The sequence below is a fragment of the Lissotriton helveticus genome, chromosome 4_1 (assembly GCF_964261635.1).
Source record: "Lissotriton helveticus chromosome 4_1, aLisHel1.1, whole genome shotgun sequence".
Classification (NCBI taxonomy): domain Eukaryota; kingdom Metazoa; phylum Chordata; class Amphibia; order Caudata; family Salamandridae; genus Lissotriton; species Lissotriton helveticus.
In genome coordinates, this window is record NC_136063.1 from 895,545,512 (window position 1) to 895,559,468 (window position 13,957).

At 44.6% G+C, this 13,957-nt stretch overlaps 1 long non-coding RNA gene across 3 annotated transcripts in view; it reads left to right on the forward strand.

Annotated features, from left to right (window-relative positions):
- LOC144827370 (uncharacterized) overlaps positions 1 to 13,957 on the forward strand; it is a 219,215-nt gene that overhangs the window by 49,308 nt on the left and 155,950 nt on the right. The window lies entirely within an intron of this gene.

Sequence of the window (13,957 nt, forward strand, 5' to 3'; positions counted from 1 at the left end):
TAGGAATTAGCATTTACAAAACCTTGAAAATTCACTGAAAAAACCATAGGTTATAGACCATATATAGTTAGGAATTAGCATTTAAAAAACCTTATTTTACTCACACAAAACCATTGAAATTCCATATATAGTTAGTTGCACTAACTATATATCGCGCACTCGCAATCCACTGCTGATCATGTCACATATTACATCATTCATGACATGGTCAGTGACATCACTGATGACATCACTGATGACATCTCAAATGACATCACTGATGACATCACTGATGACATCTCATTTGACATCATTCTTGTGCTAATACGATAAACCTCTTCAGACTCTAATATAACCTTAGATACACTCAGTGTATACAGACACTCACACACTGCCACTCATCCATGGAGTTACTCACACACCCAGTCAGTCATGCAAAGAAACAATCTCACCTCCATTTCTTCCACTATACAGTTAAACACACCTTACTTATTGAAACATATACTAACACATATTTACTCTCTTATACAATCCCTGATACAAGTTCACAATGATCGATACAACCACTCACTCATTCAGTGGCTCTCATGCACAGTTATTTATATATGCCAACTCTCACATGTACTGTGTTTTACATATGTACTTACTATGACATGTAGCATTGAGATATCCATTCACTCATCAATACACTCATGCACACAGTCAACTGCCCATGTAGCTGTTTCCACATGCACTCTTGAACTCATACACCTAGTGAATAAACTGCTCACACATCTATGCATAGAGTCACACACCTTCCAGCCACCCCCACACAAACTCAATCTGCCATAGAAATACTTGGGCAACCAATTAATAACACATATAGCCTCTCGTATAGCTAATGATCAACACATGCAGCAGTTTACAGAACAACAGACATAATGATGCACAAATTAAGACTGTTTAGTCACTAACCCATGCACTCAGGGAGACACATTTAATCACTCACTCATACATTCAGTCATGCACCTACTAAATCCTTCGTCCAGACACTTATACATCTACTCATTCTTCAATATGTAAAACATATTTAAACTTTACAAGAAACACACAGTCACTGGATGACGTCATCAGTGATCTCATCAGTGATGTCATTTGAGATGTCATCAGTGATGTCATCAGTGATGTCACTGACCATGTCATGAATGATGTAATATGTGACATGATCAGCAGTGGATTGCGGGTGCGCGATATATAGTTAGTGCAACTAACTATATATGGAATTTCAATGGTTTTGTGTGAGTAAAATAAGGTTTTTTAAATGCTAATTCCTAACTATATATGGTCTATAACCTATGGTTTTTTCAGTGAATATATACCATAGGTTATAGACCATATATAGTTAGGAATTAGCATTTAAAAAACCTTATTTTACTCACACAAAACCATTGAAATTCCATATATAGTTAGTTGCACTAACTATATATCGCGCACCCGCAATCCACTGCTGATCATGTCACATATTACATCATTCATGACATGGTCAGTGACATCACTGATGACATCACTGATGACATCTCAAATGACATCACTGATGAGATCACTGATGACGTCATCCAGTGACTGTGTGTTTCTGTGAAGTTTAAATATGTTTTACATATTGAAGAATGAGTAGATGTATAAGTGTCTGGACGAAGGATTTAGTAGGTGCATGACTGAATGTATGAGTGAGTGATTAAATGTGTCTCACTGAGTGCATGGGTTAGTGACTAAACTGTCTTAATTTGTGCATCATTATGTCTGTTGTTCTGTAAACTGCTGCATGTGTTGATCATTAGCTATACGAGAGGCTATATGTGTTATTAATTGGTTGCCCAAGTATTTCTATGGCAGATTGAGTTTGTGTGGGGGTGGCTGGAAGGTGTGTGACTCTATGCATAGATGTGTGAGCAGTTTATTCACTAGGTGTATGAGTTCAAGACTGCATGTGGAAACAGCTACATGGGCAGTTGACTGTGTGCATGAGTGTATTGATGAGTGAATGGATATCTCAATGCTACATGTCATAGTAAGTACATATGTTAAACACAGTACATGTGAGAGTTGGCATATATAAATAACTGTGCATGAGAGCCACTGAATGAGTGAGTGGTTGTATCGATCATTGTGAACTTGTATCAGGGATTGTATAAGAGAGTAAATATGTGTTAGTATATGTTTCAATAAGTAAGGTGTGTTTAACTGTATAGTTGAAGAAATGGAGGTGAGATTGTTTCTTTGCATGACTGACTGGGTGTGTGAGTAACTCCATGGATGAGTGGCAGTGTGTGAGTGTCTGTATACACTGAGTGTATCTAAGGTTATATTAGAGTCTGAAGAGGTTTATCGTATTAGCACAAGAATGATGTCAAATGAGATGTCATCAGTGATGTCATCAGTGATGTCATTTGAGATGTCATCAGTGATGTCATCAGTGATGTCACTGACCATGTCATGAATGATGTCATATGTGACATGATCAGCAGTGGATTGCGGGTGCGCGATATATAGTTAGTGCAACTAACTATATATGGAATTTCAATGGTTTTGTGTGAGTAAAATAAGGTTTTTTAAATGCTAATTCCTAACTATATATGGTCTATAACCTATGGTTTTTTCAGTGAATTTTCAAGGTTTTGTAAATGCTAATTCCTAACTATATATGGTCTATAACCTATGGTTTTTTCAGTGAATTTCAATGGTTTTTTAATAGCAAATATCATAAGCTGTCGAATGTCAAGTACGTGGTAAGTGAAAACATTTTCGTGTTTATGCACACTGATCTGCTTTGAATGGTGCCCCCCCCCCCCTCATTTCTATTAGGAGTACTCTCTCTTTGCAGATAGTGAAAGGTAGTTAACGCAGGCCTTTGCCCCCGTTGTAATCCGTCGTGCCTGCTTCTCTCTCCATTTGATTGATTGTTATCCAAGTATTTACTATTTTAGAATTAGTTCTCTTTGGTTCATTCTCTATTTACAAACAAACACAGAGTCGCAATACTCTGTTTAGTCTTTGCAGATAACGAAAAATCGTGTAAAAAAAAAGAAAAGGAATCGAGCAAAATCAGTAGGCCACTAATGGGATCTCTTTTTGACCTCGCTAAAATAGAAACATTAGGAACAACCCCTCATGACAAATACAAAACTAGTGAGATGAACTGAACTCCACACAATGATGGCTGCAAAACAGCTCGGCTCCGCCACCCACCCCGCCCAAAATAACGATAAAGAGCGGCTGCCATGATTGGTTGCGGAATGGCCACGACGGAGCTACGAAATGGTGCTGCTCTCATGCTAACCCCAGCTTCAGTCTGAAACATCCAGAAACACTGTAGACTACCAATTCTATCAGTTCCGGTAGCGCCCCAATGTAACCCGGTAGAGAAGAACTAGCCCTCCCCTCTTTGACTGATGGTTCTTGTTGCCTGTCCCTTCTGTTGTCATTTAACAGAACTATTTAGCCTGCTGAAAGGGGTTGTGTTTCGACCGCTGGTTGGTGGAGACATTTTGACTATATTCTGGACCTGCGTTGTCGCGTAATGCGTCATATGACGCGCCGCGTTAGCGCATCCGGAAGTCATCCGGGGCGCGCAGCGCGTAACGTAAGCATAACAAGTCATGTGACTTGTTAATAAAACTTTTCATTGGTTCATTTTACTTTTCTTATTCTAATGATGAAAGCCTTGGTCATATCACCTAAAAATTACGCTTTTAATTACTTCCGAACATTATTTTTTCTTAAATATATGTTATAATGTTCCAGGCTAATGTACTTTCCCGGAAATTTTACAACTGTCCTGCAAGTAAAATATATTCTTTTTTCGAGAAAAAGAGCGTTTCTTCGTCCCATGACGGAGCCGTTGAGCAAAAGAGGGTCGACCTGCTGTCTTAGTCGCCGATACGCCTGAATATGAGATTCTTATCGATCACTTTATGTTGCAGGAATAGAAAACACAACAGCCCTTGACCATTTATCTTTACTGCGTTCCTTCGTATTATACCTTTTACCCTTCATGTAATTGGTCTGCTTTATTTCACTTGCCTTTTAATGATTCTAAAACAGTGACTATTATTAAAAACTTTACCAATGTATATACTACTACCATGTTTTCTTTTAAAAACCTTTATTGTGAAAATTTAATTATACAAATACGAGCCTATAACCACGTGGGCCTGCCACGGAGCAAACTGTAATCGTATATGATGAATAGACATTTACACTGTAAAGGAACGTAACGGGCGGGCCATTAGGTTGCAAGAACTAAGGTGTCTAACAGTTACGGAATCGGTGGACGTACATTTTATAATTAAAATACGACAGGGCCAGTTACAATAAAATTATCTAGATATACATTTGCGGGCAAGTACCATGGGTGACGTTAATTCGAACTTTCAATAGTACAGTAATCAATAACACATCAGAACTTAATATCAATAGGGATGTCGAAATATTCAATCAATTCTCGTCCCCGCCCGCCATGTGCTTCAAAACTGCATACGTATCTCGTGATTTCAAGGTTCTGCAACCAGTACACAACAAGGAGTTACGAGTCCCATTTATTCCGGCGCCATTTTGGGCGAGGACGGGCAGGTCCAGGATATAGTCAAAATGTCTCTACCAACCATCGACTATGATGATGTTCATATGCTGTATTTATTAGAGTAACACTCATCTGTCCACATGAAATTAATTTACCACAATCTAAACATGTCATTTTAATCTTTCCAAAGTTCTTCTAAATATTTGGGACCGTTTCCCTTGCCTCTGAAGCTCTCAGTGCCACTTCTTTGATGAATGTACTAGCAGGTCAGGGGTTCTCCTCCAAATCTCTCTTTTATGCAGCACTATAATTAATTGGTGCCACCTCTCCATATGACGATGCATGGTATAGTTACCACAACTATATTTTTTTTCGGTTCCTCTGGAGAGTTCATCGTGGCAGATGAAGCGTGTAACGTACCGGGCATTTACCTTTTTTTGCATGTACAGGAAAGGAAAAAAAAATCGAGCGTCCAAGTTCTAAGGTGTCCCAGGGCCATTTTAGTGGACCAGGCCCAAATCCAAAGAACAGGCCGCCATTTTGAGAGTCCTCTTGCAGCCGCCTGTCGCTGTAGCATCAAGAGCAGCCGAAACTCAGCTGAATGGCAACTGAAACGGTAAATGGGCGCCCCACTACATTTCAGCATTGTAGGATGACCACACCAGTACAGCAACTTGCTAGACATCACCTCGGTGCCATCCGGATCTCGGCGCCCCACTGCAGATGAAGTGCCTCTCAACTATGAAACCACCACGGTGACATCCGGATCTTGGCGCGTTGTGCTGCCTTCGGCCTATTCGCACATCGGTCCGCTACTGACGCCATCTCACAGGCTAATGGGGTGACCCACGCCGAGTTTCAGCATTGTAGGATGACCACACCAACTTGCTAGACATCACCTCGGTGCCATCCGAATCTTGGCATCTCAACGCCTAGTGGTATCTTCCATACAGAAAATATTGTTACGCTGCCTTTGGCCCCATTCGCACATCAGTCCGCAACTTAGACATCACCTCGGTGCCATCCGGATCTTGGCATCTCAGCGCCTTGTGGTGTCAGTCAGAAAATATTGTTGCGCTGCCTTTGGCCCCATTCGCACATCAGTCCGCTACTGACACCATCTCACAGGCCAATAGGGCGCCCCACGCCGACTTTTACCATTGTACGATGGCCACACCAGTGGCACAACTTGCTAGACATCACCTCGGTGCCATCCGAATCTTGGCATCTCAACGCCTAGTGGTATCTTCCATACAGAAAATCTTGTTACGCTACCTTTGGCCCCATTCGCACATCGGTCCGCAACTTAGACATCACCTCGGTGCCATCCGGATCTTGGCATCTCAGCGCCTTGTGGTGTCTTCTACTCCGAAAATATTGTAGAAAATATTGTTGCGCTGCCTTTGGCCCCATTCACACATCAGTCCGCTACTGACACCATCTCACAGGCCAACAGGGCGCCCCACGCCGACTTTTACCATTGTACGATGGCCACACCAGTGCCACAACTTGCTAGACACCACCTCGGTGCCATCCGGATCTTGGCATCTCAGCGCCTTGTGGTGTCTTCAAATCAGAAAATATTGTTGCGCTGCCTTTGGCCCCATTCGCACATCGGTCCACTACTGACGCCATCTCACAGGCCAACGGGGCGCCCCACGCCGACTTTCAACATTGTTGGATGGCCACAGAAGTGCGACAACTTACTAGACACCACCTCGGTGCCATCCGGATCTTGGCGCGTTGTGCTGCCTTCGGCCTATTCGCACATCGGTCCGCTACTGACGCAAACTCACAGGCCAACGGGGCGCCCCACGCCGACTTTCAGCATTGTAGGATGGCCACACCAGTGCGGCAACTTGCTACACACCACCTCGGTGCCATCCGGATCTTGGAATCTCAGCGCCTAGTGGTGTCTTCTATTCCGAAAATATTGTTGCGCTGCCTTCGGCCCCATTCACACATCGGTCCGCTACTGACGCCATCTCACAGTCCAACGGGGCGCCCCACGCCGACTTTCAGCATTGTAGGATGGCCACACCAGTGCGGCAACTTACTAGACACCACCTCGGTGCCATCCGGATCTTGGCGCGTTGTGCTGCCTTCGGCCTATTCGCACATCGGTCCGCTACTGACGCAAACTCACAGGCCAACGGGGCGCCCCACGCCGACTTTCAGCATTGTTGGATGGCCACACCAGTGCGGCAACTTACTAGACACCACCTCGGTGCCATCCGGATCTTGGCGCGTTGTGCTGCCTTCAGCCTATTCGCACATCGGTCCGCTACTGACGCAAACTCACAGGCCAACGGGGCGCCCCACGCCGACTTTCAGCATTGTTGGATGGCCACACCAGTGCGGCATCTTACTAGACACCACCTCGGTGCCATCCGGATCTTGGCGCGTTGTGCTGCCTTCGGCCTATTCGCACATCGGTCCGCTACTGACGCAAACTCACAGGCCAACGGGGCGCCCCACGCCGACTTTCAGCATTGTAGGATGGCCACACCAGTGCTGCAACTTGCTGGACACCACCTCGGTGCCATCCGGATCTTGGCACATTGTGTTGCCTTCGGCCTATTCGCACATCGGTCCGCTACTGACGCCGCCTCACGTGCCAACGGGGCGCCCCACGCCGACTTTCAGCATTGTAGGATGGCCACACCAGTGCTGCAACTTGCTGGACACCACCTCGGTGCCATCCGGATCTTGGCGCGTTGTGTTGCCTTCGGCCTATTCGCACATCGGTCCGCTACTGACGCCACCTCACGTGCCAACGGGGCGCCCCACGCCGACTTTCAGCATTGTAGGATGGCCACACCAGTGCTGCAACTTGCTGGACACCACCTCGGTGCCATCCGGATCTTGGCGCGTTGTGTTGCCTTCGGCCTATTCGCACATCGGTCCGCTACTGACGCCGCCTCACGTGCCAACGTATTTTCTCCGCATTTTACACCCTATGCCGCATAACAGGTCATGTGACTTGTTTATAAAACTTTTCATTGGTTCATTTTACTTTTGGTTTCCTAATGATGGAAGGCTTGATCATGTGACCTAAAAACAACACTTTTCATTGGATGAAACCTTTTTTTTTTCCCCAAACGATGAAAGCCCCACCTTGTTTCTGGATGTTTCAGACTGAAGCTGGCGTCAGCATGAGAGCACCACCATCTCGTAGCTCAGTCGTGGTCATTCCGCGAGCAATCATGGCAGCCGCTCCCCACCAGAAGCCTGCAGGAGTCGGAGCCCCCAAAACTTTTGATGAATTCTCAAGGCGGAGGGGACGCTTTCGAGAATGGGGTCCAAGACCTAGCAGACAAGCGTCCGATTTCCAAGGTGTCCCAGGGCCATTTCAGTGGACCAGGCCCAAAAAGGAAACAGCCTGCCGCCATTTTGAGAGTCCTGTGACAGCCGCCTATCGCTGCACCGCAAGAGTGGGCGCAACTCAGCTGAATTGCGGCTTTTGACACAGTGGACCAAAAACGGACGGAATGGCAACTGAAACGGTAAAGGGGCGCCCCACTACAACAGATGACACTCCACCTGGAGAGGCCCGTTCACGCCGCCTCCCCCGGGGCGCCCCGCGCCGTTATTCGGAGCAGCATTGTAGGATACCAAAACCAGTGCGGCAACTTACTGGACATCACCTTGGTGCCATCGTTCTGCTGCCTTGGAACTATTCGCGCAACAGTTTGCTACTGATGACCCACCCCCGCGACGCCCCATGCCGTTATTTGCTGGGTGGCAACTTACTAGACATCACTTTAGTGTCATCTAGATTTCAGCGCGTTCTGCTGCCTTGGAACTATTCGCACAACAGTTTGCTACTGATGACCCACCCCCCGCGACGCCCCACGCCGGAAATCTGGACGTTGTGCTGCGTTGGGATTATTCGCACAGCCGACCGCTACTTCGTTGTTTTTCCCTAAAAATGTTTATATGTTATTACTATTTTTGTTTTCTTTTATATATTTATAAATTATTAAAGTTTTATAATCTTACTACTTTGTCGGAGTGCTATATATTTTTAATGTGACACATAATTGTAAAAACTTTGATGTACAAAGAGTCATCCCTGGAATCTTCCGCTTCAGGCTCGGTCCCCTCCCCAATCACAATACAGGATGGTTTTCAGATAATAGCAACGCTTCTGCTGTGACGGATCTCATCGAGTGTGGGCCTTGATCTACTATAACTCCTTTGAAGAGGGGTGATTCTTTACAGCTGTGGCCATAAACTACATCTGCAGGGCTAGCTGATACCCTAGGACCAGCCTGGACAATCGGACACAGAGGAAAAGGAGTGTCAGAGGGTGCGGTAGTGAATAGGGCGAAAGGGAGGTGTCGGGCGGGCACAGGGTGTGATTCTCAGGGAAGAGCAGCGCAGATGGGGGGAGGTTTATTACCCATGCATAAGACAGAGAGCGGGGGTGACCACTGCCTGGGGGAGATGCTTGCGAGGGTGGGGAGCCATGCTAAGGATCGACAGCGTGCACAGAGTGGGTCTGGTCAAGGCATCTAAAATGGCTGCCGTGCACGACAAAAGTGTGGCATTTGAAAAAAGACAAGATGGCGCAGACAATGTTTTTCAACACTTCCTGATTTCCTTTGAATCGAACGTTAACAGACGTTGGGGCATATTACCAAAGTTAAGCGATATTTATCCCTAACGATGCTTAGCAACGATTTTTTTACCGTCAGAAATTATCGCAGATAAACCTTGGTATTATCAAGGTTTATCGGAAATACGATAAAAAACGACCGCAATGCATTAATATCGCTGAAAACTCAGCGATATTCATGCATTACCGAGCTAATGCTCTTAGCCATGTTATCCACCTCCCATTGGATAACATGGCTAAGAACTGCTCAGGGCAGGTGGTAGCTTTTGGAGATATTCGCGCTTATCTCGAATATTTCCAAAAGTTGATAATAGGAGATAGCGATGTTAGCGACTGTTTCCAGTCGCTAACATCTTGGCATGCCCACTTTGCATGTCATTAGTGATAAATATCACTCACATGCAAAGTGGGGCCCAAGATGGTCGCTATATTCTACTAGCCGTCGCTAACTGGTGTTAGCAACAGCTAGGTAATACACATATAATTTTATCTCCGCGAAGCGGAGCGCTGTTACAGATATATATCTTGTTTCTGAACGTTAATTTCTCAAAATGCACTGAAGCACATATATTGAGACCTAGCAAAGGCACATCGGGCTACCAGTCCCTACAATTTTGCCAAGTTTCGTGCAAATCCATTCAGCTGTTCGATCCTACCGAGAGACAAGATGGCGGCCGCTACGGACTGTTTGGAATGTTTACAGACACCGGAGAGCCAATCAGCTTCGCTTCGCAAAGCTCCGTAACGCGAAAAGTACGCGAAGCGGTGCGCTGTTACAGATATATATCTTTTTTTGAACGTTAATTTCTCAAAATCCACTGGAGCACATATATTGAGATCTAGCAAAGGCACATCGGGCTACCAGTCCCTACAATTTTGCCAAGTTTCGTGCAAATCCATTCAGCTGTTCGATTATTATTATTTTTATTTTTTTTTGCCCCGCGGGGCCCTTTTAAAACCTCCACATCAAACCTAGGGGGTGAGCGACAATGTACTATGCCCCCTTATGGTCATTTGCCCCTTCGCTTTGGCCTCCTCTTGTCTCTCGATCCTACCGAGAGACAAGATGGCGGCCGCTACGGACTGTTTGGAATGTTGACAGACGCCGGAGAACCAATCAGCTTCGCTTCACAAAGCTCCGTTGCGCGTAAAGTACGCGTCCTGGGACGCTGCCAGGTCCGCTGTTACAGATATATATCTTTTTTTAAACGTTAATTTCTCAAAATCCACTGGAGCACATATATTGAGACCTACAAAAGGCACATCGGGCTACCAGTCCCTACAATTTTGCCAAGTTTCGTGCAAATCCATTCAGCCGTTCGGGCTAAAAGTGAGGCCAACCGCCCTATGGAAAACTCAATGTTAAAAACACGTTTTGGGACCCCCCTTTTTTCTCGGCCCCCCCTTGACGAACCCCCCCCAAATTTTCAAGGGCTGCTCAGAAACAAAATGTGCCATTTTCCTGAAAATTTCAGCCAATTACGTCCACAAACGCCAAAGTTATTAGACATAGAATTTTAAAAAAACCCATAGAGAAAAAATCCTAACTATATATACCTACTGGCGACCGCCAGTAGGTAATATATATTACCTACTGGCGGTCGCCAGTAGGTATATATAGTTAGGATTTTTTCCCTATGGGATTTTTGAAAATTCTATGTCTAATAACTTTGGCGTTTGTGGACGGAATTGGCTGAAATTTTCAGCAAAATGGAACATTTTGTTTCTGAGCAGCCCCTGGAAATTTGGGGGGAGTTGGTCCAGGGGGGGCCGAGAAAAAAGGGGGGTCCCAAAACGTGTTTTTAACATTGAGTTTTCCATAGGGCGGTTAGCCTCACTTTTAGCCAGAACGGCTGAATGGATTTGCATGAAACTTGGCAAAATTGTAGGGACTGGTAGCCCGATGTGCCTTTTGTAGGTCTCAATATATGTGCTACAGTGGATTTTGAGAAATTAACGTTCAAAAAAAGATATATATCTAGAGCCGCGCCTGGAGCGCTCCTCCGTACGCGTACCGGGGAGCGCTACAGGCGCGCAACGCGACTTGCGCACGGCAAGCTGATTGGTTCTCGGGTGTCTATAAACATTCGAAACAGTCCGCAGCGGCCGCCATCTTGTGTCTCGGTAGGATTGAGACACAAGAGGTGGCAAAAATCAAAGGGGGAAATGAGCAAGAGGGAGCAGGGTACACACCCCCTGACCCCCTAGGTTTCATGTGGGGGCCATAAAAGGCTCCCGCGGGTGAAAAAAAAAAATAAAAAAAAAATCGATTTTCGCGGGGGTGAGCGCCCGGTACGCGCACCGGGGAGCGTACGGGGGAGCGTACCATGGAGATTAAAAATGACAGACTTTTAAAAAAATAAAGCTTCTTTTTAAAAATTGGAGGTAGTTCTGAAAAGAACTTTTTTTTTCATTTTGTTGTTTTATATATTTTTTTAGACTTTTTAAAACAATTTTATATTTTTTTTGGATTTTTTTCAAGGGAAAAACAAAAACAAGGATTCCAAAACTGCTCAACAGGAGCAAAAAAAATTGAAAATTTAGGGACTGGAAGAGCAGCGGTGTTGCTGTTTCTTTAGGGCAATCAGTTCAACACTCTGCTCCCCATAGCAGAGCAGTTCGTCACACTCTGCGCACAAAAATTTGATGCCCGCAAACACCGGCTGAATGTTAGGGATCATTCTTCCACGGGGTGGTCCCGAAGGTGTTGCTCCACCAGTGGAGGTGCTGCCGCCATCTGTTGGTACATTCCGTGCCAGCTCTCTGACACTCTCCCTGGCAAAGTTGTTAGGGTGTCTTCTTTTGACATGCCGGATCAAATTGGCATTGCCAAAACTATATTTTTTCAGAGGATTGCCTCTGGATAAACTACTCCCACATATTTTGCATGTTACTTTGGGAGCGTTGACTTTTTTCTGTCCTTCTGGGATGTCGTAAAATTTCCAGATGAAATGGGTTTTTTTCTTTTGCTGAGGAGGGTCCTCATCTAAAAATCCCTCTGAATCACTGCTGGATGACTCTCTTGCAGCCATTGCTGGAGATCAGAAAAGTAGGAGATAGAGTAGACACAACAGCTCTTGCTCTCTCCAAGTACAAAGCAATAGTGAGAGAATTGGGTGGGTTTCACACAATTTGGAAAAAAAAAAGTTCTGAACCAATGAAAAGTGTTATTTTAAAGTCACATGGTTTGACGCGCTTACGCTACGCGCCCGGGGCGCGCCCCGGGCGTGTATCGTAAGCGTATCGGGGCGCTTACGTTGCGCGATCGTATGCGCTTCCGGGTGCGCTTACGCGGTGCGTCATAAGACGCATCTCGCGATACGTGTCTTATGACGCAAGGCGTGGCGGCTACGCAATATGTCACGATGTTGTTTTCGTTCTCGGCAATAGCGCTTCCGGGACGCGCATTAGTACGCGCCCCGGGGCGCGCCGCAAGATTGCGCTTACCCGTGCGTTCACCTGTCCGCGCCCCGGGAGCGCACTAAAAATAATATTAAAAAAAAATAAAAAAATTATAAAATATAAAATTAGATTTAAAATGTATTATTTTTATAAAGATTTGCTATTAAAAAACCTATGAAATTCACTGAAAAAACCATAGGTTATAGACCATATATAGTTAGGAATTAGCATTTACAAAACCTTGAAAATTCACTGAAAAAACCATAGGTTATAGACCATATATAGTTAGGAATTAGCATTTAAAAAACCTTATTTTACTCACACAAAACCATTGAAATTCCATATATAGTTAGTTGCACTAACTATATATCGCGCACCCGCAATCCACTGCTGATCATGTCACATATTACATCATTCATGACATGGTCAGTGACATCACTCATGACATCACTGATGACATCTCAAATGACATCACTGATGACATCACTGATGACATCTCAAATGACATCACTGATGACATCATGATACAGCAATACCAGTTACTACATACGCACTCACTGATTCCTACGTCTACACACACATTCACTCATTCACCCATACAATCACTCATACATACAGTCACTCATTATTACAACACTATCATATGCACTCATACAGCTATGCAGACACTCACACACTGCCACTCATCCATGGAGTTACTCACACACCTAGTCAGTCCTGTAAAGAATCAATCACACTTCCATTTCCTCATCTATACAGTTAAACACAGAACACCATACTTCAGTGACATCACTGATGACATCACTGATGACATCTCAAATAACATCACTGATGACATCTCAAATGACATCACTGATGACATCATGACACACCAATACCAGTTACTACATACGCACTCACTGATTCCTACGTCTACACACACATTCACTCATTCACCCATACAATCACTCATACATACAGTCACTCATTATTACAACACTATCATATGCACTCATACACCTAGTCAGTCCTGTGAAGAATCAATCACACTTCGATTTCCTCATCTATACAGTTAAACACAGAACACCATACTTTTCACACATATACTAACACATACTTACTCTCTTATACAATCACTGATACAAGTACACATTGATATGCACAGTCACACACCTCCCAGCCAGCCACACACACACTCAGTCTTCCATACATCCACTCATTCTTCAATATGTAAAACATATTTAAACTTTACAAAAACACACAGACACTAGATGATGTCATCAGTGATGTCATCAGTGATGTCACTGACCATGTCATGAATGATGTAATATGTGACATGATCAGCAGTGGATTGCGGGTGCGCGATATATAGTTAGTGCAACTAACTATATATGGAATTTCAATGGTTTTGTGTGAGT